Genomic DNA, 26,314 nt, shown 5'->3' on the forward strand with positions numbered 1-26,314 from the left:
CTATGCCTTAATTGACAGTATATCGTGTGATAAATGAAAAATTCCATAGATAATTCCTAGATAATTGATCACTTTATTAATTATGGTTAGCTAATAATTTCAAAAATGGCCATTTAATCATCTCTCCTAGGTGGATGCTGGTGGCCTCTTGAGGCTTATATTCCCTTGGAAGAGTGGATATTACTGCTAGGTGGCAGTTCTGATTGGTTAACAATTAATGACTGGAGAAAACGAAATGGAGACAGAAAGGAGTACACTTTCTTTTCAGCAGTTCATGGAACCTATACAAAAATAGACCATATATTAGGACATAAAAACCTCAAACTCAAATGCAGTAAGGCAGAAATAGTGAATGCATCCTTTTCAGACCACGATGCAATAAAAATTACACTCAACAAAAAGCCAGGGGAAAGTAGACCAAAAAATAATTGGAAACTAAATAATCTCATACTAAAGAATGATTGGGTGAAACAGCAAATCATAGACATAATTAATAACTTCACCCAAGAAAATGACAATAATGAGACATCATATCAAAATGTGTGGGATGCAGCCAAAGCAGTAATAAGGGGAAATTTCATATCTCTAGAGGCTTACTTGCATAAAGTAGAGAAAGAGAAGGTCAACGAATTGGGCTTGCAACTAAAAATGCTAGAAAAGGAACAAATTAAAAACCCCCAGTCAAACACTAAACTTGAAATTCTAAAAATAAAAGGAGAGATCAATAAAATTGAAAGTAAAAAAACTATTGAATTAATTAATAAAACTAAGAGTTGGTTCTATGAAAAAACCAACAAAATAGACAAACCCTTAGTAAATCTGATTAAAAAAAGGAAAGAGGAAAATCAAATTGTTAGTCTTAAAAATGAAAAGGGAGAACTCGCCACTAATGAAGAGGAAATTAGAGCAATAATTAGGAATTACTTTGCCCAACTTTATGGCAATAAATTCGACAACTTAAATGAAATGGAAGAATACCTTCAAAAATATAGCTTGCCCAGATTAACAGAGGAAGAAGTAAATATCCTAAACAGTCCCATCTTAGAAAAAGAAATAGAACAAGCTATTAACCAACTCCCTAAAAAAAATCCCCAGGACCAGATGGATTTACATGTGAATTCTACCAAACATTTAAAGAACAATTAACCCCAATGCTATATAAACTATTTGAAAAAATAGGGACTGAAGGAGTCCTACCAAACTCCTTTTACGACACAGACATGGTACTGATACCTAAACCAGGTAGGCTGAAAACAGAGAAAGAAAATTATAGACCAATCTCTCTAATGAATATCGATGCTAAAATCTTAAATAAAAATATTAGCAAAAAGGTTAACAATTAATGAAAAGAATGAATATAATAAGGGGGGGGGGAATGTGACTTTGATTATGTCATTCTTACTCCCAGATTATACTCAGTCTTGCATAATTTAGACAAAGGATCTTTCCATAACCCAAGACTTAACAGAAGATAGTGGTGCTTTCCCAATTGGGTGAGATCTGAGCAAAATTGAGAAGAATGTTAAATCCAATCTCATTTTCAACTCTACTCTAGTGAGGAAATAAGAGAGCAAATCCTAGATCTCCCCAATATTAACAATTGGTTATATAATAAGCATTTTTCTCTATTGATGTAGTCAAAATAATTTTTAGATGTTATTTTTAGAATAAAAGACACATGGTCCATTATTGTGCTTGTTATTCAAAGGGACTTTAGATGTTATCAACCTTTTAAAAAAGTCCCATGCAATGTTGAAATAAAACTGTATAGAATTCTTTATTTAATGCTTGAAATAAAACTGTATAGAAGTTAGTTTGTCCTCACTGTTTTAACACTTATAGTAAATAAGCAGGATGTCTTTGCAAGGAGTCTATTTCCTCTGTAGGACAGCTTGAGATTTGAGGAAGTATCCTTTATTATATTAAGTCCAAATTTGTCTTCCGTCATTTCTACCATTTGACAAAGCCAGAGCTAGGAGTCACCAAGAGAGGCAATTGTGTGAAATACAATACAGGAAGCTGAGGAATTTGCAAGAACACTTTTAAATCATATTTATCTTAAGAGTACATTTTTAACATCAGAAATTTCTGTTGTGCACATAGTTATTTATTTTTGACAAGTCAAATACATTATAGCTGTAGGAAGCCTGAGGTTTTTAACGGGAAAAGATGAAAGACCAAATCAGGCTTGCTGCTTACAAAAAGGAATAATAAAGACAGGAATATGGGTTAGGTGTTGGAGATCAGTTACTGTCCCCTTAGCTTACTTTCTGCCATGATTTGAATCCATTTGCATGCTAAACCAGAAAAGATCTTAGAAGTACCTAAGACCATCTACCCCTAAGAAAGAGAATTAACTGTAACAGAATTCTGTTAACAGAATAAAGCTCTAAAAGGAAAGATTTTTATCTTGGTGTGGGGGTACTGTTTCTCTTTTGCTGGCTAGATGCAGTGACTATGACTAAAGAGCTATTGGCTCTTCCATTAGCAGGTGAAATTCTAATTAGTATATTCTAGAAGACTGAAACTTAGATGGCTTGAATAACCCTGAAAATGAGGCAAGAAGATATATCAAGGAACAGCATCCAATGAAGACCACCGGCTATATTGGCAATTACCACAACACATTCAGCTAAGGATATGAAGGATCATTAGAGTAACAGTCTTAAAGACAAGAGCAGAGATGCCATCAAGTAATGCATCAGCAAAGACTATGTACACAGAGGTCAACACAGACCCAATGTGCCTAGTCACCAACACACATAGTACGTCAAAGAGACATTACATTCACTAAGAAATAGTTCTACTAGAGACAGCTTGATGACATCCCCAGAATTATTGAGAGATATGAGTTATCTTTCATGTGTAATCACTATGCCTATTCATTCTCACCAATTTGATTTACATATTTGTAGGTAAATCTTACTTTTGACTAATCATATCCTTTAAATGCCTAAAGAAAACATAAATATATCACTTGGAGCTCATGATCTATCAATGACTTTAGTAAGGATGGATTCATATAATACCTTACATTTGAGCTAATTAATATAGGATCCTAAGTGTGAGAGGAGTGTGTCCCATATATAATATCCCAAAGACTCAAAGCACTTATTGAACAGTAACATATAAGCAACAAAAGTTTCTAATTTTGCTTACGGGTTATAAAATCCTAACATAATTCTTCTAACTGGAAATTAGTTCTTTCAATTTTAGAATAAGCCCCATTTATGTTACATATGTTATCTTTCCAAAGATTTAACCATAGAAATGCTTTTCCCATATTAGTCCTTTCTACCTGAGTCTTTCATAATTTCCAGACCTCTTTTTCCTGGTCATTGTCTTATAAATGGCTTGTTAATCTTGTCATTTAAAATGCAACACACATAATAAAACACATTACTGCAGTTACTCTGGCCAGTGCAACACATTACTGCAGTTACTCTGGCCAGTGCAGACTACAATGTAACTATCTCTTCCTTTAACTGTTTTTGCCTTTCTTTGCATCCTCACCTTTTAGCCCAATGTCTAGCACATACTTCTTGATGGATTGATTAAATGATCTTAATACTATTTTTCTGTTTGCTTAACATATGATTTCATGTTTTTAAGCAATTTTCTCTTATATTTAGAAATGACTGAAATTGTGACCAACAAGGATCTTTAGATCTTTTCTTCATAGTTCAGATTTACTTCATCCAAAGCTAATTTTTACAAACCTAAACTATGGGATTTGCATTTATATTTATTAAATTTCAGCTTCTTGGTTTTGACTAATGATTCCAAGCCAAATAAGATGTTTTGAACCTTGATTCTGTCACATAAAATACTAGTTAAGTGACACAGTAGATAGTAATCACAATAGATAAATTGCTTAATGTGGAGCAAGGAAGACAAGTTGAAATCCTGCTTCAGACAGGGAAAATCACTTGCCCTCTGCATGTTTACTCATTTGGAAAATGTGTACAATAACAATAGCTGCCTCAAAGGGTTTTTGTGAAAATAAAATATTTGTAAAAAAAAAATTGCAAACTTTAAAGTGCTTTATAAATTCTAAATGTTATTAATAGTAGTAGTATAATTAGTAGTATTTGGTAAGTATACTCCTGTATCTTTGATCAAGTCACTGAAAAATATTAACTGTGACTAGGTCAAAGTCAGATAATAGCGGCCTCCACTCCAACTATCTACTAAGTTGAAATTAATGTGTTAATTTACACTATTTTATTCATTCAACCAGTTATGAATTTATTTAATTCTACCATGATTTAATCTGTATTTCTCTATTTTTTTCTGAACAGATATCATTTTGTCAAGTGACATCAGATTTGATTGTCAATTGATACCAAGAATTAATTTTCTATTATATTTCCCTAATCTGTCAGTTAAAAAACCTTTCCGAAAAGAAAAATAATATTATTTTGACATTACTTCTGAGAATTTCTCCTACTAATCATCATTTTATTTTTTGAGTGCTCAAAAAAAAATCTTTTAAAAAATAATCCATTCTATTATTTTGCTAGAAATAATGATGAAGTTCATTAGCCAGTAGGATCATAGATAAACTAAAGTAGAAGATCTTAGATCTTAGACCAATTTCCTCATTTTAAAGATTAGGAAACCAAGACCCAGAAAATTGAAGCAATTTATTTAAAATCACAGGGGAAGTTGGCAGCTAAACCAGGATTTAATTCTGGACTTCTGATTGCAAGTACACTGCTCCTCCTACTGTATCATGCTCTCTCCTATAGTTTTCAATTTCTTTGGAAATTGAAACTTTTACTTGCCTCTAATCTCTTGGGAACTCTCTGATTTTTTATCTTCCAAAATTTATAGATTGTAAAGAAGAAAAAATAAAACAGCAAGATATGGTATGAATTTAAAAATGACAATATAAATCATTAATTTATGGTTTTATAAATCAATAAAAAGTCCATAGGGATCCATTTCTATTTGAATTTGATATCACCAATAAGAAAGTCCACTTTACCAATCCATATCAGTACCTTCTCTGCAATTTATAATCCTAGGAAGTTGTCTGGAAAATAACCTGAATGTTTCCATAGGCCAGAATCACTTGGATCTTCATAATCCTGATAATTATATCATGTTGCCTCTCATACAATTTGTGTAGGTACATATGTATTTGTGTTATCTATAAGAACATGTGCATATCCTCACGTTTGTCTAAATGTGACTCAGAAGAAGGTATGAACAAATAACTTTTGAATCTGACCCAGTCATCTCCAGGAGAATAAATTGATTTGATTTCTACCTGGAGGAGAATAGGATATTTTTGACTCAAAGGCTTTATTCTCTTCAGAGAGGAAATATCAGACTAGGATTATAGCATTTTTCCTTTCCCCTACCCAAACATCCCTAGTGTAAATGAAATGATTTTGAGATCCAAACTTCCTTTCTAGTCATTATCATTTAATGGGGAATAAGTACTCTAAACTATATCCAAACATTTGACTCTCTTCCCACTAAATACTAATTACAGAAAAATCATCACAAATGGTGGATGAACTCATCTATCCAAGCAAACAGAAGCCAGAAAAATGTTGCAGATTATAATATAGTAGATAATATATAAAATGAATGAGCTCTCCTACTAATCAAATCAACAAGGATTTATTGTCACTGGAATTAAGACATGTTAGGTTACCCTACAGAGAATCTTCTATCTTAACAAAGAAAAAATTATCTGAAGTCTCTAATGTGGCAACCTAAAAATCATATCTCTCCTCCTTCCATAATGAGCTTACAAAAACAAATATATACTTAAAACTTCTACTTCTTGATTACACACTCTCTCCTTAACCATTTTCAACACAACTTCCATATTACCACCCTACTAAATTTGCTTTCTCCAAGGTGTATTAACATTCTTATTTTGAAGTTTAATTCAGTGTCAACTCTTAAATTCTTTGCAACATTTGACATTGTTGACTATTGACATCATACTTAATATTCTATTCTCAAGACAATTCAGTAAACATTAATTAAGTGATTGAGAACTATAACAGCACCAACATAGTATATTTGATTAGTTTTTGAGTTGCTGCTCTCTCATAATTTTCATCCTGCTTCTTTTATTTTGCCTGTCTCTCATGCCTACTCATCTATCTTCAAATACTTCAGTATGATTGAAAAGTTCTGCCTTTATCTTTCCTGTCTTCTTTCTACATTATCTACTTTATTTATCTCATTTACTTCCAAATTATCAATTATTATTTGAATGCAGATAACCAATATAAAAAACATACATATATGTATGTATTTATGTAGATATATATGGATATATATTTCTCTATGTATATGTATGTATCTCTATTATATCCCCAGAATAAATTATACATTTATAACTACCTCCTGATGATATCCTCTCTCTAGATACTCAATAAGTCCAAAATAACACTCAACATGCCTCCATATTTAGCTGTCATTGAAACATCTCTATATTGATTAATATTGTTATGACCCTTCAAACATGCTGGCTCAAAATCTTGGAATTATACTTGATGTTTTCTTTTTCTTCACTGGCCACATTTAGTTAGTTGCAATTTCTTTCAATTCTACATCCATAGTATCTTTGGTGTCGATCACATCCTTTCTATCACTATATTAGCAGTCTTATATTAGCCTAGAGTATTATATTAGCTGATTTTGGAATGGTCTTCAAAGTGGGTCTTCAATTTTGCCTACTTGTAATGTATCTTTAATACCTTTCCTTCCATATCAGCAATCACTTTGTTCAAGGGATCCATAGTAGCAGAATGAAGGAAGAACTGGACTTGGAGTTAAGAAATCTTGGTTTTGAATCCTGACTCTCTTATCTACTATGTATACAGTCCTGGAAAAATTACTTCAACTTTCTGAGTTTCCTCTCTTGACTTCCCAGACTTCTTTCAAGTCTCTGCTAAAGTCCCACCTTCTTCATAAAATCTCTCCTAGGCTTCCTTAATCTCCTTAAATTATCTCCAATTTACCCCAGTATATGTATACCACATGCATGTATGTGTATGTATATGCATATGCATATTTATTGTATATGTAAATGGAAAGATGAAGTTGGTACAGAACTATCTGAATATTGTTTCCACCATTAGACTGTGAGCTCCTTGAAAACGGGCTATTTTTTGTCTTTGTTTTTATCCCTAGTATTTAGTGCAAAACTTAGCACATAGTAGATGAAAAAAATATCAATTCCTTATTATAATTCTCAAGACCTTGAATCATCTTTCCCCAATTAATTTTCCAATCTGATACTACATTATTCCCTTTCATTTCATCTACATTTAAACAAGACTCACTGTTCCTTGTTTTAACTTTGTTCTCTCTTCTCTTTGGGACTTTGCTTATTCTACATCCCCTGTCTGTCCTTCTACCCCAACTCTGCCTGTTGAAATCTTTCTCTTCTTTCAAACTAAACTCAAATGTCAATAAAATAAGAGATACAGTATTGGTAGGATTAATGAAGCTTCTTTAATCCTACCAGCTAATACTGACCTTGTCCTCTGCAAATTTCTTCTTTATTATATTCTGCCTTGTGTCATAATTATTTTAGTATGTAACCAACCCTTCTATTTGACTAATACACTCCTTAAAAATAAAAATTGTTGGTTGTATTCTTTTTTTTTTTTTTTTTTTGTATCCCCGGTTTCTAGCACAGTTTCTGGCATATAGGAGGAATTTAATGTTTGTTATTGAACTATAGCATAGTTACTAGCACAGAGTAATATTTTAATAACTTTCTTAAATTGAACTGTAAAAGATGACAAACACGTTTTAAAGAAATCATGGTTAATATTTTCTTTACGAAAGCCCAAACTTAAATATAGGCACATACACAGAGTTAGAGTGCATCCATCAACTCTAAAAAAAGGTTCCTAGTCAGAATATTGACATATAGAGTAGTAGCATAGTTCAAGATAATGGAGCAACTTTATTCAGAGAGTGATTTTTTTTCTGAGTGTTACTTCATTGATGTGATTTATGAGAAAAAATGACTGACTGAGAACAATTAAACAATTAAAGATTTCTGGAGTATTTTTGAGACTTATTTTGCACAAATTAAATTTGATCTTAATTTTTGTAGGCTCCACAAATCTTTTCTATGTATACTCAATTCTAAATTATCCCTCCTTGTATTATCCAATTTGTGGATTAGTCATTGCTATTTTAAAATCATTACTTATTTTCCCTAAGTCAGCATATTTCTGAGCCATTTTCCCTTACTAAAATCCAACATATGCTTAATGAGACAATTCTATTTTATCATATATGTTTAATGAAGGCAAACCAGTTTTACAGATGATAGAGGTAACAGGGAGCTCTTGTAACTTCTTTTCACTTCCAAGATAAAAAACAAATTCCTTTCTTTCTCATTTAAAGCCTTTCACAATATGGATTCAGTTTACCTTTCCAGATTTATTACATAATGCTTCCTTTCATAAACTGTGACCCATCCAGTCTCCTTCTTAACTACTTTTTTACTAATATCATGCCATCTCTTATCTTCAAATCTCCATACAAACTGTATGTAGTTCATCTGTGTGTTGCACTTCAGTACAGTCTTAAAAGCATTAGTTTCTTTCAATGGTCAACTTAAGTGTCACCTCCTAAATTTGACTTCTTCTGAACTCTCTCCAACTGCTTATGCTGTCTCCCCACTATTAAACAATTATTTTGTGCTTGTACATATTTTTGTAGACTTTTATATGTATCATATTATTTGCCCTAATAAAATTTAAAATTTTTGAAAGCCAGTTACTCTCTTATTTCTGTCTTTGAAACTCTAGAGAATAGTACAGTAATAAATACTTGATAAATACTAAATAACTGCATTCTTATTGATTGATTACCTACTTAAGTAAAACGAATTTGAAAGGTAACTGCCAAAATGCAGTGCCCAAATGAAGAAACTTTCCATTATCCATTGTTACAACATTGTTACAACAGATCTACAGATTATCTGTACAACCATAATTCCTCAGTATCTTTGACTTTATTATCATCATTTTGCAAATTTAGTTTATATATTCAGTTTCCAAGATTTTTGTTCTCCCTTCAACTTATTAAGGGATGGTGTTATCAACTGTGATAGATACATTTGTCCTTTGATCCAAATTACATGGTTAAGGCACACTCTTGTGTTAGTAAAAGATTAACAACCATTTGTACTTCACATAATTTTTCATTTAAAAACAAAAATGACTTGAACAGCTGCATGTAAGATTTTCTGGTATTAAATTTTAAATGATGTGCAGAGAATATGAACAAGTTATGGTATACAAATGTAATGGAATTCTATGATATAATAAGAAATGAAGGAGATGGTTTCAGAGAAACCTGTGAAAATTTGTATGAATCAATATAAAGTGAAGGGAATAGGACCAAAAAGACAGTTTGCGTAATAAGAATACTTGGAAATAGATCAACAAACCAATGACAAACCATAAATTCCAAAGAATTCATAATGAAATATGCTGCCAACCTCCTTTTAAAAAGATGATGGACTCAGGGACATTTTTAGACATGGTCAATTGAAGAACTTTGGTTTGATTTTAAATGTTCCTAACAAGTAGTTTTGTTTCTTTTGTTTTCTCAAAGTTGGAAAAAGGAAGTGGGAGAAAGAAAAGATGGATCTTCATTGAAAAAATAAAATAAAACTGTAATTTGCAAACTAAAAAATAGAAAAAGAGCTGGAATAAGGGAGAGAGTTGGTATTGTTGGGTCTTTATTTGGAGGGGTATTAAATCCATAGAAAATCATTTCTGTGTCCCACAAGATATCATGCAGCTTAGGTTGAATTGTGCCCAAAGTTTCCAATTTTAGCTTCAATTGTAGAAAGGTACAGAGTTTTCAATCAAGAACTCACAAATCCAGATTTCATTTAAAAAACTATTTATGTCTTTCACTTTTAATAACACAGACATTTCCAATATCTTTCTCCAATCACAATAAAATTCTCTCTTGTCACAGAGAAAAATAGAAGTCAAACCAAATTACACAATCACAGCATACAAAATATCTTTGTCCCTCTCACTTAAAGAAGAGCAGGGTGTTTCATCAGCTGTCAATCAGTCCATTAGTTAACATGCATTTTAATAAATGCTCTTAATAACAGTGGCTAGGTACAAGGCACTGGACTAAATCCTAAGGATAAAAGAAAGACAAAAACAATTCCTGCCCTCAAATAACTTACATTCTAATGCAGGAATCAATATTTAAATAATTAGGTACATAAAAGATTTATGTAGAGTAGACAAAAAGCAATTTTGAAAGTTGCTAGTGCAGGTCAGAGTGAACTGAGTCTTAAAGGAACTTGGGGAAAAGGCTGACATGAAAAAGCAGAGTACTCCAAGTACAAAGACATTCAGGGTTAAAACATGGAGAGGGAAGACAGAATGTCTTTTCAAAGAACTGAAGTCATGTATAATTGCATGTAATCTGAGTTAAACTCTGACACTTAATTTCTTCTTGAAAGTGGGATTATTTTTTCCACTGTGAGATCCTGGGCTCTCTTCTCTGTATTATCACATCTAAATTTTCCAAGAGATGAGAGAAAGATACCTGGGTAATTTTGAAGAGAAAACAAATCACATATTTCTGGGAGAGTGAATCCTTTTGAGATTAATTAGATGGGGACAATTTACATGTCAAAAGAAAAGGAATTGTTGGGGGGGGGGACAGCTAGGGTGCCAGCAGGGGTGGCCAAAAATTGAATACAAAGTAAGCAAACATTAGTGTGTTGGATATAAGACCCTTGGTGTAATTCTTTGATGAGCAATTGTATGCATGACCTTCAGAGGAAACTTACCTATTTCATGATTTGTTGACAGGCCAGTGTGTGACATTTTGACTAAAGAACCTAGTTACATTTGTGAAGAGAAGAAAGTACCCTTTAGGTAAGGAATATAAACAAATGTCTCCAACTCAGACATTTTTGAAAGAGCTCAAGAGACTGTGGCTAAAGAGCAAGAGGATGACAATCCTCCAAGAGGGCTGGGAAAAGATGCTGTGGGTCCTTGTGGGAGAACTGCTACATCTTTATTCAGAATTCTAGTGGAAAGGGAGGAGGGAAAAATTATGGTGAAAAGTTGGCCAGTGTAGCCTCAAAGTAGAAAAGCACAGTGATTCACATGAATTGCATATTAGGAATGAAAAGGCAGAGATAATGTTGTATACATTTGAAGATTTCAACTAAAATGTTTTCAGATATGTGTGAAGCCAAAATTAAATATGGCAAAGTGTTCAGTTCCTTAAAATTCCAAGAAGCCAGGGGGAACATTAATTTATAAAGGGAAATGAGAGAGTTATCCCACTTTTGCCATAAAAGACAGTTGGGATAATCTGTTTTTTGAGGCACTCTTTAAGAAAAAATGATTATTTGAGAAGAATTAGAATCTATAAGAGGAAAGCTAGCTGAGACAGCAGAAGGGGGTGATATTTAACAATGAACTCTGAGGAACTAGAGAAACTCAGGGCTGGCAGAAATGCAAAATGAATTTACATAAATACAATCATGTTATATTTTGGCAAAGAACAATGTTCTTGCTCCCTTCAAAGTCACTAACAGCCAATCAGCCTAGAACTGCTTCCTGTCACCCCTCCTGCCATTTTTGGAAGACAATGTACACTCCCCATGTGCCTGAGAAAAGGATACTTTGCCTCGGGGTATCTAATTTTAATAAAGGCCCCAAGAAGAGGAAGGCTTGTGAGTCTTTATTCCCCAAAGGAAAATGCATTTGCTGGACTGTAATATTGAACATATAATCCTTTCTTTGACTCATCAGGTAATGGGCCCCTCAGAGGAACAATCTGGACATTTATGAATGAGATGATGTAATGGGCATCACAAATCCCCTGCTACTAAATATTTTATCTTATATATAAAGGAATTTATTAAAGGCTGCTTTGCAAACCTTGATAGAGTAATGCTTGAAACCCAAGGATGGGTATTATTGAGATTGGTTTAATGGGATTTTATAAAAAATAAAGGGTTCCCTGATTCATTGTAATAGAGCGCACGATGATCCTTATAAAATCTAAGCGTTAGGAAGGAACAGCGAACAGATCTGTGATTTCGTTGGCACAGGGAACTCCCACAGGAGGAAACTCCCGCTACCAAAGTAGATCAGCACTTTCACTGCAAGGAATTAGGCTTCATCTGGGGGAGGGGGTGGGGGGTAAGAGGTGAAAAATTGGAACAGGAGGTTTGGCAATTGTTAACGCTGTAAAGTTACCCATGCATATAACCTGTAAATAAAAGGCTATTAAATAAAAATAATTAAAAAAAAAAAAAAGAAAGAAAGAAAGGACAAAAAAAAAAAAAAAAGGAATCAGGCTTCATGTCTTCCTCAATTCAAGAACAACCGTCAACCGTATTCTACACTGACTCTAAGTGGTACAGAATCAGAGAAATAAGTCAGTTATTCAGTAATTTCAGTCATGTCCTACTCTTTGTGACAACATTTGGGGTTTTCTTGGCAAAGAGACTGGAGTGATTTTCCGTTTTCTTCTCCAACTCATCTTACTTGTGGGACGGGTGCTTGACCACCTTTCCCAAATGAACTAACCAGAGACATCTTCAGGTGCAAAGAGAAAGCATCTATTTAATCCCCGCGGGAAGATGCCAGACACCCACCTGAGAAGCATCCCCACTCCCGCCACGTGCTTCCGGAACCTGGCCAGCAGGAAGGAGAACATCCGGTTAAACAGGAAAAGACTCAAGCCTTTTCTTTGGATAGACTAAAACTGGCCCTTGCCCAATGTTGTCTGCTTCCTTGGGTTATGTCACTTCCTGTGGGCGTGTCTTCTTGAGGGGCGGACCTTTAGAGATCACTCCAACCCAGAGTTGGGATAGGGATCGTGTGACTTCCTGAAACCTGAACCCGCTCTGGGTATAGGGATCATGTGACTTAGACCTAATCTGAATACTGAGGAAAGTCATCCAATACATCCCATTCATGAGGAAACTGAGAAAAGTAACGTGTCCTGAGCTAGTCACTGTCTAAGGCTTAATTTGAAGCCAGGAATCTTCCTGACTCCAGGCTGTGCCACCTAGCTAGCTGCCCCAAAGAAGTCAGTACCTCATGGGAAAAATCGAATAAGCTATAAAAAGGATTGTGGAACAACGCAGATAAATTGCTTCTGTGGGAAAGTTAGACAAGAAAGAAAGAAAAAGAAAGAAAGGAAGAAAGGAAGAAAGGAAGAAAGGAAGAAAGGAAGAAAGAAAGAAAGAAAGAAAGGAAGGAAGGAAGGAAGGAAGGAAGGAAGGAAGGAAGGAAGGAAGGAAAGAAAAAGAGAGAGAGAAAGAAAGAAAGAAAGAAAGAAAGAAAGAAAGAAAGAAAGAGAAAGAGAGAGAGAAAGAAAGAAAGAAAGAGAGAGAGAGAAGAAAGAAAGAAAGAAAGAAAAGAAAGAGAGAGAGAGAGAAAGAAGGAAGGAAGGAAGGAAGGAAGGAAGGAAGGAAGGAAGGAAGGAAGAAAAAGAAAGGAAGGAAGGAAGGAAGAAAGGAAAGAAGGAAGGAAGGAAGAAAAAGAAAGAGAGAAAGAAAGAAAGAAAGGAAGGAAGGAAAAGAAAGAGAGAGAGAGAAAGAAAGAAAGAAAGAGAGAGAAAGAAAGAAAGAAAGAAAGAAAGAGAGAAAGAGAAAGAAAGAAAGAAAGAAAGAGAGAAAGAAAGAAAGAAAGAAAGAAAGAAAGGAAGGAAGGAAGGAAAAGAAAGAGAGAGAGAGAAAGAAAGAAAGAAAGAAAGAAAAGAAAGAGAGAGAGAAAGAGAAAGAAAGAAAGAAAGAAAAAGAAAGAAAGAGAAAGAAAGAAGGGAGGGAAGGAGGGAAGGAAGGAAGGAAGGAAGGAAGGAAGGAAGGGAAGGAAGAAAAAGAAAGAAAGGAAGGAAGGAAGGAAGGAAGAAAAAGAAAGAAAAAGAAAGAGAAAGAAAGAAAGAAAGAAAGAAAGGAGAAATTAAAAGAATTTTAAATTCTTTTTTAATTAATTAAAAGAATTTTAATTAATTAAAAGAATTTTAAATTCTTTTTTAATTAATTAAAATTAATTTAATTTAAATTAAATAAAAAAGAATTAAAATTAAAAAGAAAAAAGAATTTAAATTAAATTTTAAAAATCATATCAAAGGAAAATCCGAATGTTGACATGAATTAGAGAAGAAAGAAAAAAAAGCTATGGACAAGGTGAGTCACTGAAATAACATGAGGGGCAGTAGTTAGCAATAAATTTGAAGGAAATTCAAGAATAGGAAGGATGACAAGATAGATATAAAAGATAATAATAATAATTTTTGACAAAGGAAAACTACTCCCAATCCCTTCTAAGTTGCTAACAGATCTTAAAAGAAGGTGCTTCTATTATTGAAAGGGATTTGTTTTTTGAACTACTACAATCTTAATAACTCTCTTTTGGGAAGCACATGAAAAATTAAATAAACCATAAAAATATTGTTGAGCCATCATGACTAAATTGCTTACATTGCTAAAATAAACATACTTTTTCTGCATTTCATTTGTGAATGTAATATAATAAAAGAGAAGGAAAATGCTGGGTTTGTAAAATATATATACATATATACATACATATTGAGAGAGGAAGAGAAAGAACATACACAGATGTCAGTACTGCATGAATAAAAGAGAATCATCACAGGATTCTTAAGTTTGACCATGCAGATTATCTGATCTCATTTCTTATGGGAAAAAATTATATGGTTGATGAACATTTGTTAAGCACCTACTATATGCCAGGTACAGTGTAAAGCACTAGGGGTACAAAGAAAGTCAAGATAGTCTCTGCTTTCAACATAATAGAAGAAACAACAAGTGAATAACAATGTAAAACAAGTTATATACAGAATAAATTTGAAATAACACAACAAAGATACTAAAATTATGGAGAATCAGAAAAGGATATAACAAAGTATGATAATTTTAAAAATTCTTTTAAAATTATATACAAATACACACATATATGTATTTGTGTCGGATGATAGCCATCTCAAAGGTGGTGGCAAGGAAGGATATGAAGGAAGAGGAACAAAAAGAAAAAAGAAATTTACATAATAATTTTATTATATTTAAAAGGAATAGCAAGTTATACAAAATATATCTGCAATTTCATATGTAAACATAATGTTATTATACTGTTATAGACATGTTTATTTTGTTCCATAAATTTAAAATAAAGTAAAATAATTTATATGAAATATATCACCTTTGAGATGTCTGGAAAATCCTAGATTTCCTAAAACATTTCTATATACTATAAAATATTTGTAATAAATTCTGAATTGGGGCAAATTTTATCATCTACCTATCTGGGAATATTTAATAAAATTCAATTTATATTTATTAAGTGCAGTATACAGCTAAGATGCTTTCTAATAAAAGATGAGAAATAATATACAACTTAAAAAAAAACTGTTAGCATAGATACTACTATTTCTGCTGTCTGAAATATTCTATTTCTAACTCCCCACCTATAGAAAATATGTCCTTTCAATTCTCTCTTCCTTCATGAAGCTTCCCTATGCTACCTCAGTACCTAAGAATGATTTTAATTTTAATCTAAAATTTTTCTTTATCATTCATTTGGTCATGAACCATGGCATTGTGACAGTAGGAATTATCATAGTCCATAAGAACTGTAATGAAATATAGATATAATATTTCTAGCCCTTTGTTTTACTCATGAGAAAAATGTGACTCCAAAATTAAGGCATTTGCCATATAAGGCTGTATTCAAGTCCAGTGATCTCTTTATTATTTTTGCTATTGTCTATATTATTATGTAATTCATATTTTAGTCTTTTCATGAATGCAAATTATCCCTTCCTAAGTAAATACCAAGTTCCTCAAGTGTAGAAACTATGATTTAAATTTGTTAACTCATCACTCCTAGCAAAATGATACCTTATTCACAGCAACTACGTTAACTAATTCTTATTGATTTGATTTGAGACCCTATTCCTGACATATGGCAAATTCTGATATGAAATATTATTCAGTCCAAATAAGGGGAAATAAGTGAGCTATTACCTTATAGGAAAGAAAAATGGATAGGTAACTTTTTTTCACCCAAAATTTAAGTTTATTTCTCAGACTACAAATAGGAAACAACTTTAGGTTTGGGGCTACAAGAAACATGTTTCCAAATTGTTTTATGAATATTCTTTTGAACAAAGAGATACTTCACCTCTGTCTCTCTCTCACACAAATTAAAACACACACTTTGAAAATTTTCTAAGTCCCTGTATTGAATTTGAGAATGTGGAAAAGATCTGATAAGACCAAAGCCTTACCTACTGTATTTCAGTGAGGAGACAGTTGTCTAGAAAATCCTCTCAACCTGACAAAAACAAACATTTTGATCAAAGATGAAAATTATGAAGTAAAAAAGGAACTACTTGTTCCTTTTAGAGGCTGAATTCCAAATATTTTGGAATAAGTTTTTCTCGCCTAAAACATCATCTTTATAAGTGTAGTTATTGGACCATAAAAGTTCTCCTTATAAAAGAATTCATTCACATGTTATAGTATGATGACATTACAGTCATCTTTCACTATCATTAGACTCATTTCCATGAATTACTCCCCTTTTTAGTCATTTTTTTTTTCAAAACTCAAGTAAGTGTTAATAAGCAAACAAAAGCATTTTTTTCCAAAAAGAAAAAAAAATCCATAGACAAACATTAAGTGTCAAGGACAGATTTTTCCCCCTGTAAGTTTTGAGGACCACCTACAATAGCCATGACAGCTGTACTAATCGAAAAAGCAAACGAGGCCACAAAGGACTGTTCTTTGACCATGTAATCAATTTTCCACTCAATGCATTGTTCATTCTTGGAGACTTTAATGCCAGAATTGATTTTAACAGCCATTATAGAAATACTTAAGTCAAAGGGCTTGCAACCTTTTTTAGCATGACCAATGGAATTTTTTAAATAGATATGTGAATAAATCATTGAGTATGATTCATATGCTTTTTTAAAAAGGTTCTTTCAGTTGCTGTCCAGACACATTCTTTAAAAGTAGTCAAGTGGACTAAGTAAAATTCCATATTGAGAAATGGTACATTAGACTAGTTTATACTTATAAAATTGTTCTAAGCTTTAAAATGATAACCCCTAGAAAAGGTAGTAGACAGTCAGTTACCATTAAATGTAATATCACAGCATATTGGAAGTTTGTAAGTAGTTTTGAGAGCAAAATTTGAGCTCCATTGACATACCCATCAAAAGCTAGGAGCTAAGGTATAAATGCATGTATTAAAAAGACATCTTATTATATCCAAGTCTACCAAGTTGAGAATTATTCATTATAGAATCACTATGTTGAAGGAAATTTTAAGAATATCCTCCTGGAACATAGAAATTTAAGATAGTAAGGTACACTACTAGATTTCTTTGCTCATTCATATTTCCTCTGAATAGAAATACCCATGACATTCAAGAACTAAAAATTATACACTTTGTGATTCTGAAACATAAATAATATGTGACAGGATAAGCCACAATTAATATAAAGAAAAATCCACTAGAGAAAAATACATATTAATTCACAATGCTTAACATGACTCTCCCATAGTAACCTATATTCTGTGCCAAAACATAACATTTGAAGTTTGGGTGACCCTCTCTGAAAAATTACTCTTCATTTAAATAATGCTTATTTAATATGGAAAACAGATTGTTTAATAAGAAATCTGAGGATCTCACCATTATTATCCCAATCAAATTGAATTAATCAGTTCTTAAAATAGAATAAAATAAAATTATATGGCTTAAAACCAGATACAGTTAATGATGAGGACTCTTCTCTTTTACAGAGATACATTGACTTCCAAAAGACCTTTGACACTCTATTCTGAAGTGTATCGCTGCTCAAGAGTTTCCATCATTAGGGTGCAAACATGAAATTTGTTTAAGCTGTCAGTTATTTGTCATAGACAGTGAACAGTGTTGTTCTAGCCGAAAAGGACATCCATCAGAAGCATTCAACATCATGTCTGTTCTTAAAGGAGTTCTCCTTACACTATTTATATAGACATAATATCCACTTTGGCAATCAGCATCTATCTGGTGTGTTCTGCATGCACCATAAAGCAGGGTTTTAATTTTGTTTTAGGTTTCCACCTGAAACAAAGAAGGTGTGCAAAAGGTGATGCCTTTTCTCATCTATTTTCAATGTCAGTGTGCAACACTACTCATTTATCTTTCAGCTAAGTGTTCTTTCATTCTCTGTTTTCTCTCTGAAAATAAGATGGCTCTCAGCAAAATGATGTTTGAATAATATTCCCTAAACAGCAAAGAAAACCAAAGTTAAATTTCCTGAAAGTTTTCATTTTTAAACAGTGGTTTTACATTACTATCAGTCAGCAACAATTCACAGGTAGAGTACACTACAGATATACAGTTAATGCAGTTGAAGCTACTGATATTAGAGATGCATTAAAAGTCACTTACAGAAGATATTAAATAAAAATTCCAGGGAAGGAAACAATTTGAGTGCTCTATTTCTGAAGATCAAAAGGATAAGTCAACTTGACTGTTAATATTAGATGATTTGGAGTTGTGGAGAGAATCTGTTATTGCATGCATTAAAAGTGGCATTATTCTGCCTGACCCTAGTCCAATTGACTGACACAGGAAGCACTCTTCAAATGGAAAAACCTCAGCACACTTTTTGGACCTCATCAACTGTTTGGGAAGTTAATTCTTTTAAAAAAAAAAAATACTAGCTTTTTATTTTCAAAATAAATGCAAAGATACTTTTCAACATTCACCCTTGCAAAACCATGTATTCCAAATTTTTCTCCCTCCTTTCCCTTATCCCTTTCCCAAACAACAAGTAATCTAATATATATTAAACATGTACAATTCTTCTATACATATTTTCACATTTATTGTGCTGCATAAAAAAAATCAGACCAAAAAAGGAAAAAATGAGAAAACAAAAAGCAAGCAAACAATAACAAAAAAGGTGAAAATGCTATGTTGTAATCCACATTCAGACCCCATAGTCTTCTTTCTGAGTGCAAATGGCTCTCTCCATCACAAGTTTGTTGGAATTGGCCTGAATCCCCTCATTATTGAAAAGAGCCACATCCATCAGAATTGATCATCACATAATCTTATTTTTACTGTGTACTATGTTCTCTTGGTTCTAATCACTTCGTTTAGCATCAGTTAATGTAACTGATTCTAAGCCTTCCTGAAATCATCCTGCTGATTTTTTTTTTATAGAACAATAACATTCCATAACATTCATATACCATAATTTATTCAGCCATTTTCCAACTGATGGGCATCCATTCAGTTTCCAGTTTCTTGCCACTACAAAAAGTGCTGCCACAAACATTTTTGCACTTGTGTTCATTTTCCCTTTTTCATGATCTCTTTAGGATCCAGTCGCAGCAGAAACACTGCTGGATTAAAGGGTATGCACACTTTGATAGCCCTTTGGGAATAATTTCGAATTGCTTTCCAGAATGGTTGGATCAGTTAACAATTACACCAACAATGTATGTGTCCCAGTTTTCCCACATCCCCTACAACATTATTATCTTTTCCTGTCATCTTAGCCAATCTGAGAGGCATGTAGTGGTACCTCAGAGTTGTCTTAATTTGCATTTCTCTAATCAATAGTGATTTAGAGGATTTTTTTCATAATGGTTTTAATTTCTTTGTCTGAAAATTGTCTGTGGATATCCTTTGACCACTGATCAATTGGAGAATGGCTTGTATTCTTATAAATTTGAGTTAATTCTCTGAATATTTTAGAAATGAGGCCTTTATAAGAATCCCTGATATGAATATTTTTCCCAGTTTTCTGCTTGTCTTCTAATCTTATCTGCATTGGTTTTGTTTATGTAAAAACTTTTTAATTTGACATATTCAAATTATCTGTTTTGCATTTTATACTGTATTCTAGTGTTTCTTTACCCTTAGATTCCTTTCTTCTCCATACATCTGACAGGTAGACTATATTAATTTGGTTATAGTATTGCTCTTATGTGAATCCATTTTGACCTGTTAGGTGTTGGTCAATGCCTTTCTGCCATACTATTTTTTAAATTCCCCAGCAATTTTTGTCAAATACTGAATTTTTATCCCAGAAGCTGGGATCTTTGGGTTAATCAAACACTAGATTATTATAATTATTAACTATTGTATCTTGCGAACCTCACCTATTCCACTGATTAACTTTCTATTTCTTAGCCAATACCAAATTATTTTGATGACCACTGCTTTATTATATAGTTTTAGATCTGATACAACTAGGCCTCTTCATTTGGAATTTTTTCCATTAATTGCATTGAAATTCTTAACCTTTTGTTCTTTCAGATGAACTCTTTAATTATCTTTCTAGTTCTGTAAAGTAGTTTCTTGGCAGTTTGAATAATACAGCACTAAGTAGGCTAATTTAGGTGAAATTGTCATTTTTATTTTATTAGCTCAGCCTACCCATGAGCACTTGATATTTTTCCAGTTGTTTAGATCTGACTTTGTGTGTAAAATGTTTTGTTATTGTGTCCATATAGTTCTTGCCTTTGTCTTGGCAGATAGACTCCTATATATTTTGTTTATCTACAGTTATTTTAAGTGGAATTTCTCTTTTTATCTTTTGCTGCTGGACTTTGCTGGCAACATATTTAAGTGGATTCATTTTGTGTCCTGCAACTTTGCTAAAGTTGTTCATTGTGTCTAGTTGTTTTTAGTTGATTCTCTAGGATTCTTTAAATATATCATCATAGCATCTGCAAAGAGTGATAATTTTGTTTCCCCATTACCTAATGAGGCAATTACATTAAATTCTTTTTCTTTTCTAATTGCTAAAGCTTAGATTTCTAATGCAATCTTGTTTCTCCAGAGGTTAATCTTAATATTATCCCAAATTCTGAGAGACAATATGTCATAGTGGGCAAAAAGTATGACTTAATCTGGGTTTGAATATAGCCCATAAAAATAGTCACTTAATCTCTCAGTATTTCATATAATTAACTCATTAATAGTAGAGAAGATTTCTCATACCAGTAGAAACAAGAACTATTAAACCACACAGGATCCTGGCAAGTTGAATATTGACTTAGAAAATAACATATTAAAATCATTTATGTCTTTTGCATTTTTTTGATTTGTTAATTATTTCCTAATTGCATTTTATTCTGGTTCAGGACAGAGTTGTAATATTGTGGGGCATGTGCAGTCTAAGGGCCACATATTTGATATCTCTCTCTGATCTACATCAATGAAATCACAGATCTGGACCCAAATTTTAAAAAGAAAATCCTAGATCCTAGTAAATATATCACCTGAAAAATTCTTCATTTTGGACAAACTATGTCTTTCAATAATCAACTATATTCATTTTTACATAATAGTACATGTTTTAGACTATAGCTGCATTTGTCATCCTAGAAGATTGGATAATTTAGTGACTGCATCTAAAATAATACTAACATTTATTAATGTTATAAGGAAGATGAGGCTGTATTTGGCACTTCTATATAAGAAATAATTGGTATGAGAGATTCTTTGTCTGAAACAGATGGAAAATTCATCTGAAAGCGTGAGTAAGTATATATTCTTCAAAATATATATACTTCAAAGTATATACATATATATATACATATAAATATATACATATACTATATACATATACTGAATATAAATATATACATGTATGTAAATATATGTAAAATAAACATAATATTTTAGGGCTACAAGTTGGGGCAAAGTGAGTAATCAGAAAAGGCTTTATGTAAAAGGTGACTCGACTTGCATTTTGAAAAAAATTGGAAATGTTAAGGGGCAGAAGTGAGGAAGAAATACATTCAATGAAGATAAGAATTTTTTAAAGCACTATACTTTAAAATTCGGGATAAATACAGAAAAGATTCTAAAAAATTCTTGCCTTTAATGTAGATAGTACCCTTTGAGAAGCACATTTTTGGAAACACTTCCATATGAAAAATATGTAGAATTTTCTACTCAAATAGATGGTAGATAATTACTAGGAAATGTAATACCCTGTTAGAAAATTAAGAGCTTGAAAGTCACTTTATTTCAACTCAAATATTGCAATTGGGTCTCACCCATTCTCTGTTTTTCCTCTAATATATAATTTCTTATGGTCAATACAACTCTAAATGAATCAAATCATTGTCAATACTACACTGCATTTAATAATATAACCATTTGTCTTCTGAAGGACCATATTTTGGTTTTATTTGTCTGATTTTTCACAATAATAATAGCATTTTTGTAGTATTTTAAGGTTTGTAAAGCACTTTAAATAAATATCATGTCATCTGATTGTCACAACAATCCTGGAGAATATGTGCTGTTATTATCCCCACTTTAGTTGTACCTGATGCAAGAAAGATAAAATTATTTGTCAAATATGACACAATTAGTACACTTCTGAAGTTAGATTTGAATTCAAAATTTCCTGATTGCAAGGCTTTTTTTTCATTGTTTTTACAGTGAAATGATAAAAAGCATTGGTCAAATACTGGATATGTTCTGAATTAGATTTAATTCATCAAATATCTATTTTATTGTTGTTGTTCAATTGTTTCTGTTTCATCTGACTTAACATGCCTTCATTTGAGGTTTTATTAGCACAGATACTAAAGTGATTTTAAATTTCCTCTTTCAGCTCATTTTACAAATAAGGAAACTAAAGCAAAAAAAGGTAGAGTGACTCTCTCAGGGTCACATAAATCTGAGGCCAGATTGGAATTCAGGAAGATGACTCTTCCTTACTCCAGATCTACACTGTTTATATAGTTGTCCATCTATTTTATTGCTACCTTCTTATCTTGAAAGTATTCTTCTTGCAGTCATATCAAGATGGCAGAGAAAAGGCAGGAATTTACCCAAGCTCTCCCAAATTCCCCTCCAAACAATTTAAAAGTTACACCCCAAATCAAATTTTGCAATGAAAAGAAAAAACAACAAAATATCTGGGTGAAATAATTTTCAAGTCCAAGATAACCTATGAGTACAGCAAGAAAGATAGTGCAGGTTCCAGCAGGGAACCAGCAGAAGGTTTGGAGGTCATTCATCAATACCATCAGAAGTATCAGGAGCTCTCAACTCTCAAACAGTAAAGGAATCAGATAAATAGCCAGGAAATTAGAAAGGACCCTTTGCTCAGCAATAGGTAGGTTCAGGACTCTGTCACACTATTCAAATTGCAGTCCCAGAGCTAAGAGGAGCATTACTCACTATCACTTGCATCCACAAGAGTAGAGCAACCTTGATCACAGTTCCAGGGTAAAGAAGACTTTTGAGGAGGGACAGAGTAAATGGAGAAAAAAGAGAAAGAAGGATAAACAGAAGGGGGAAAGGAAGGAGGGAAATGCACATTAAATTATAACTATGAATATAATGGGATGAATTCACCCATAAAATGGAAGCAGATAAAAGAATGGATTAAAAATAATAAGTTGTTTACAAGAAACAACTTGTGTCAGAGTTGATACAACTGTATTGTATCAGAGAGATGCTTGTATTAGAAAGATACAAGCTTGTATCAGAGAGATGCTTCAGCTAATATACAAAAAGCAGGGTAGCAGTCATGATTTCAGAAAAAATAAAAACAAAAATAGATCTAATTAAAAGAAATGAACAGGGAAACTAAATTTTGATTAAAAAGTACCATGGACAAAGAAGTAATATCAGTACTAAACATTTATACACTGAGTGGTACAGAATCTAAATTCTTAAATAAAAAGTTAAACAAGTCACAGGCAGAAATGGACATACTTTTTGAAGAAACAGCTCTCAAACAAGATAAGTATAAATAAAAAAGTAAGAATAATTTTAAAAGTTAAAAGAATTAATAGAATTTTATAAAAATTAGATATGATAGATCTCTGTAGAAAATGAAATGGAAATAAAAGGGAATATACTTTTTTCCAGTGGCACATAGCCTCTAACCAAAAAAGGGGGAAAAAAAGGATCATATATTAGGACATCAAAAATCCTATAACCAAATGGAAAAAAAAACACTCAGAAATATCAAATGTATCTTTTTCAAACCATAATACATAAAAATTATATTTGACAAAAGAAAAAGGAAATAAAGACTTAAAGTGATTGGAAATTAAATAATCTAATACTAAAGAATGAGTGGGTCAATGAACAAATCAGAGGAACAATGAATACTTTCATTAAAGAGAATAAATAAAATGAGACAATATACCCAAACTTGTGGAATGCAGCCAAAGTAGTACTTAGGGGGAAAATTATATCTACAAACACTTACATGAATGAAATGGAGTGAAAGCAGATCAATAAATTGGACATGCAAGCCAAAAATTAGAAAAATAACAAATTAAACATTCCCAATTAATCAAGAAATGGGAAATCTTAAAAACAAAAGTAAAATGAATAAAATTGAAAGAAAACCATTGAACTAATAAATAAAAGTAAATACCAGTATCAAAAATATAAGTGGTATATTCACCACTAATAAAGAGAAAGCTAAAGCAATTTATAAAAGCTATTTTGCCCTATCATATGCCAATATAGCTGATAATCTAAGTAAAATGCATAAGTATCTACAAAAATATAAATTATCCAGAATAACAGAAAAGGAAATAAAATAAACAACTATATTTTCAAAGGAGAAATTGAACAAGCTATCAAGGAGTACCCTAAGGAAAAAACCCTGGGGACAGCTAGGTGGCATAGTAGATAGAGCATCAGCCCTAAAGTCAGGAGGACCTGAGTTCAAATCAACCCTCAGACACTTAACATTTCCAGCTATGTGATTCTGGACAATTCACTTAACCCCAACTGCCTCACCAAAAAAAAAAAAAAATTAGATGGAGTCCTAAATTAATTCTACCAAAGATTTAAAGAACAGTTAATTCTAATACTAAAAAAACTACTTGGAAAAATAGGTAAACAAGAAATCCTAATAAATTCCCAAACCTGGTGCTGATATCTAAACCAAAAAAAGCAAAACCATAGAAAATTATAGAACAATTTTTAAATTAACATGAGTGTAAAAACCTTAAATAAAATTTTAAAAAGGAAATTACAGCAATATATCACAAAAATCATATGCTATATCCAAGTGAAATTTATACCAGGTAAGCATGGCTGGCTCCATATTAAGAAAACATAACATAACTGAAAAAAATCCTATGGTTCTCTCAATACAAACTTTTGAAAAAAAAATAACATTCCTCTTTCTTCAAAATGAAAAGGAGTATCTATCTGAAACCATCTGAAAGCAAGCATTATTTGTAATGGAATTAAGGGGGAAGCTTTCCCAGTAAAAGCAGGGTTGAAGCAACTTATCACGACTTTTATTCAATATTTTATTAGAATACTAGCTATGTGCTACATGCTTATGCTAGCTATAGTAAGAAGTGAGAGAAAAGGAATCAAAAGTATAAGAATAGGCAATAAGGAAACAAATGAGCCTAAGCTATTAGGACAAAAATTTACTAGATGAGAAAAATTGTTAGGAAACCTGAAAGCAATTTGACAAAAACTAAGTATAGATCAACATTTCAATCTGTAAATCATGATAATGTCAAAATAGGTACATGACTGAGACATAAAGGTAACATAATAAGTAAACTAGGATATAATGAAATATTCTTCTTGTCAAATCTGTGGGTAAAAGCACAATTTGTGACAAAATAAGAGATGGAGAACATATATGAGATATAAAATGGATAATTTTAATTATACTAAATTGAAAAAGTTTTGCATAAACAAAATCAATGTAATCGAAATTAGAAAGAAAACAATAAACTGGAGGGAAATTTCACTTCATGTTTATTTGGCATTTTTTGTTTTTCATTAAAGCTTTTTATTTACAAAGCATGAGTAATTTCTCCAATATTGACCTTCGCAAAATCTTTTGTTCCAAATTTTCCCCTCCTTCTCCCAACTCTCTCCCCTAGTGAGCAGGTAGTCCAATACATGCTGAATATGTTGAAATGCATCTTAGATCCAATATATGTATACATATTTATACAGTTATCTTGTTGCACAAGAAAAATCAGATCAAGAAGGAAGAAAAAGAAAACAAAATGCAAGCAAATAACAACAGAAAAAGTGAGAATGCTATGTTATGTTCCACACTCAGTTCCCACAGTCCTCTCTCTGGGTGTAGATGGCTCTCTTCATCACTGCACAAGTGGAACTGGTTTGAATCATCTCATTGTTGAAGAGAGCAATTCCATCAGAATTGATCATCATATAGTCTTCTTGTTGCCATGTATAGTGATCTCCTGGTTCTGCTCATTTCACTTAGCATTAATTCATGTAAGTC

The sequence above is a fragment of the Sarcophilus harrisii genome, chromosome 3 (assembly GCF_902635505.1).
Source record: "Sarcophilus harrisii chromosome 3, mSarHar1.11, whole genome shotgun sequence".
Taxonomy (NCBI): Eukaryota; Metazoa; Chordata; class Mammalia; order Dasyuromorphia; family Dasyuridae; genus Sarcophilus; species Sarcophilus harrisii.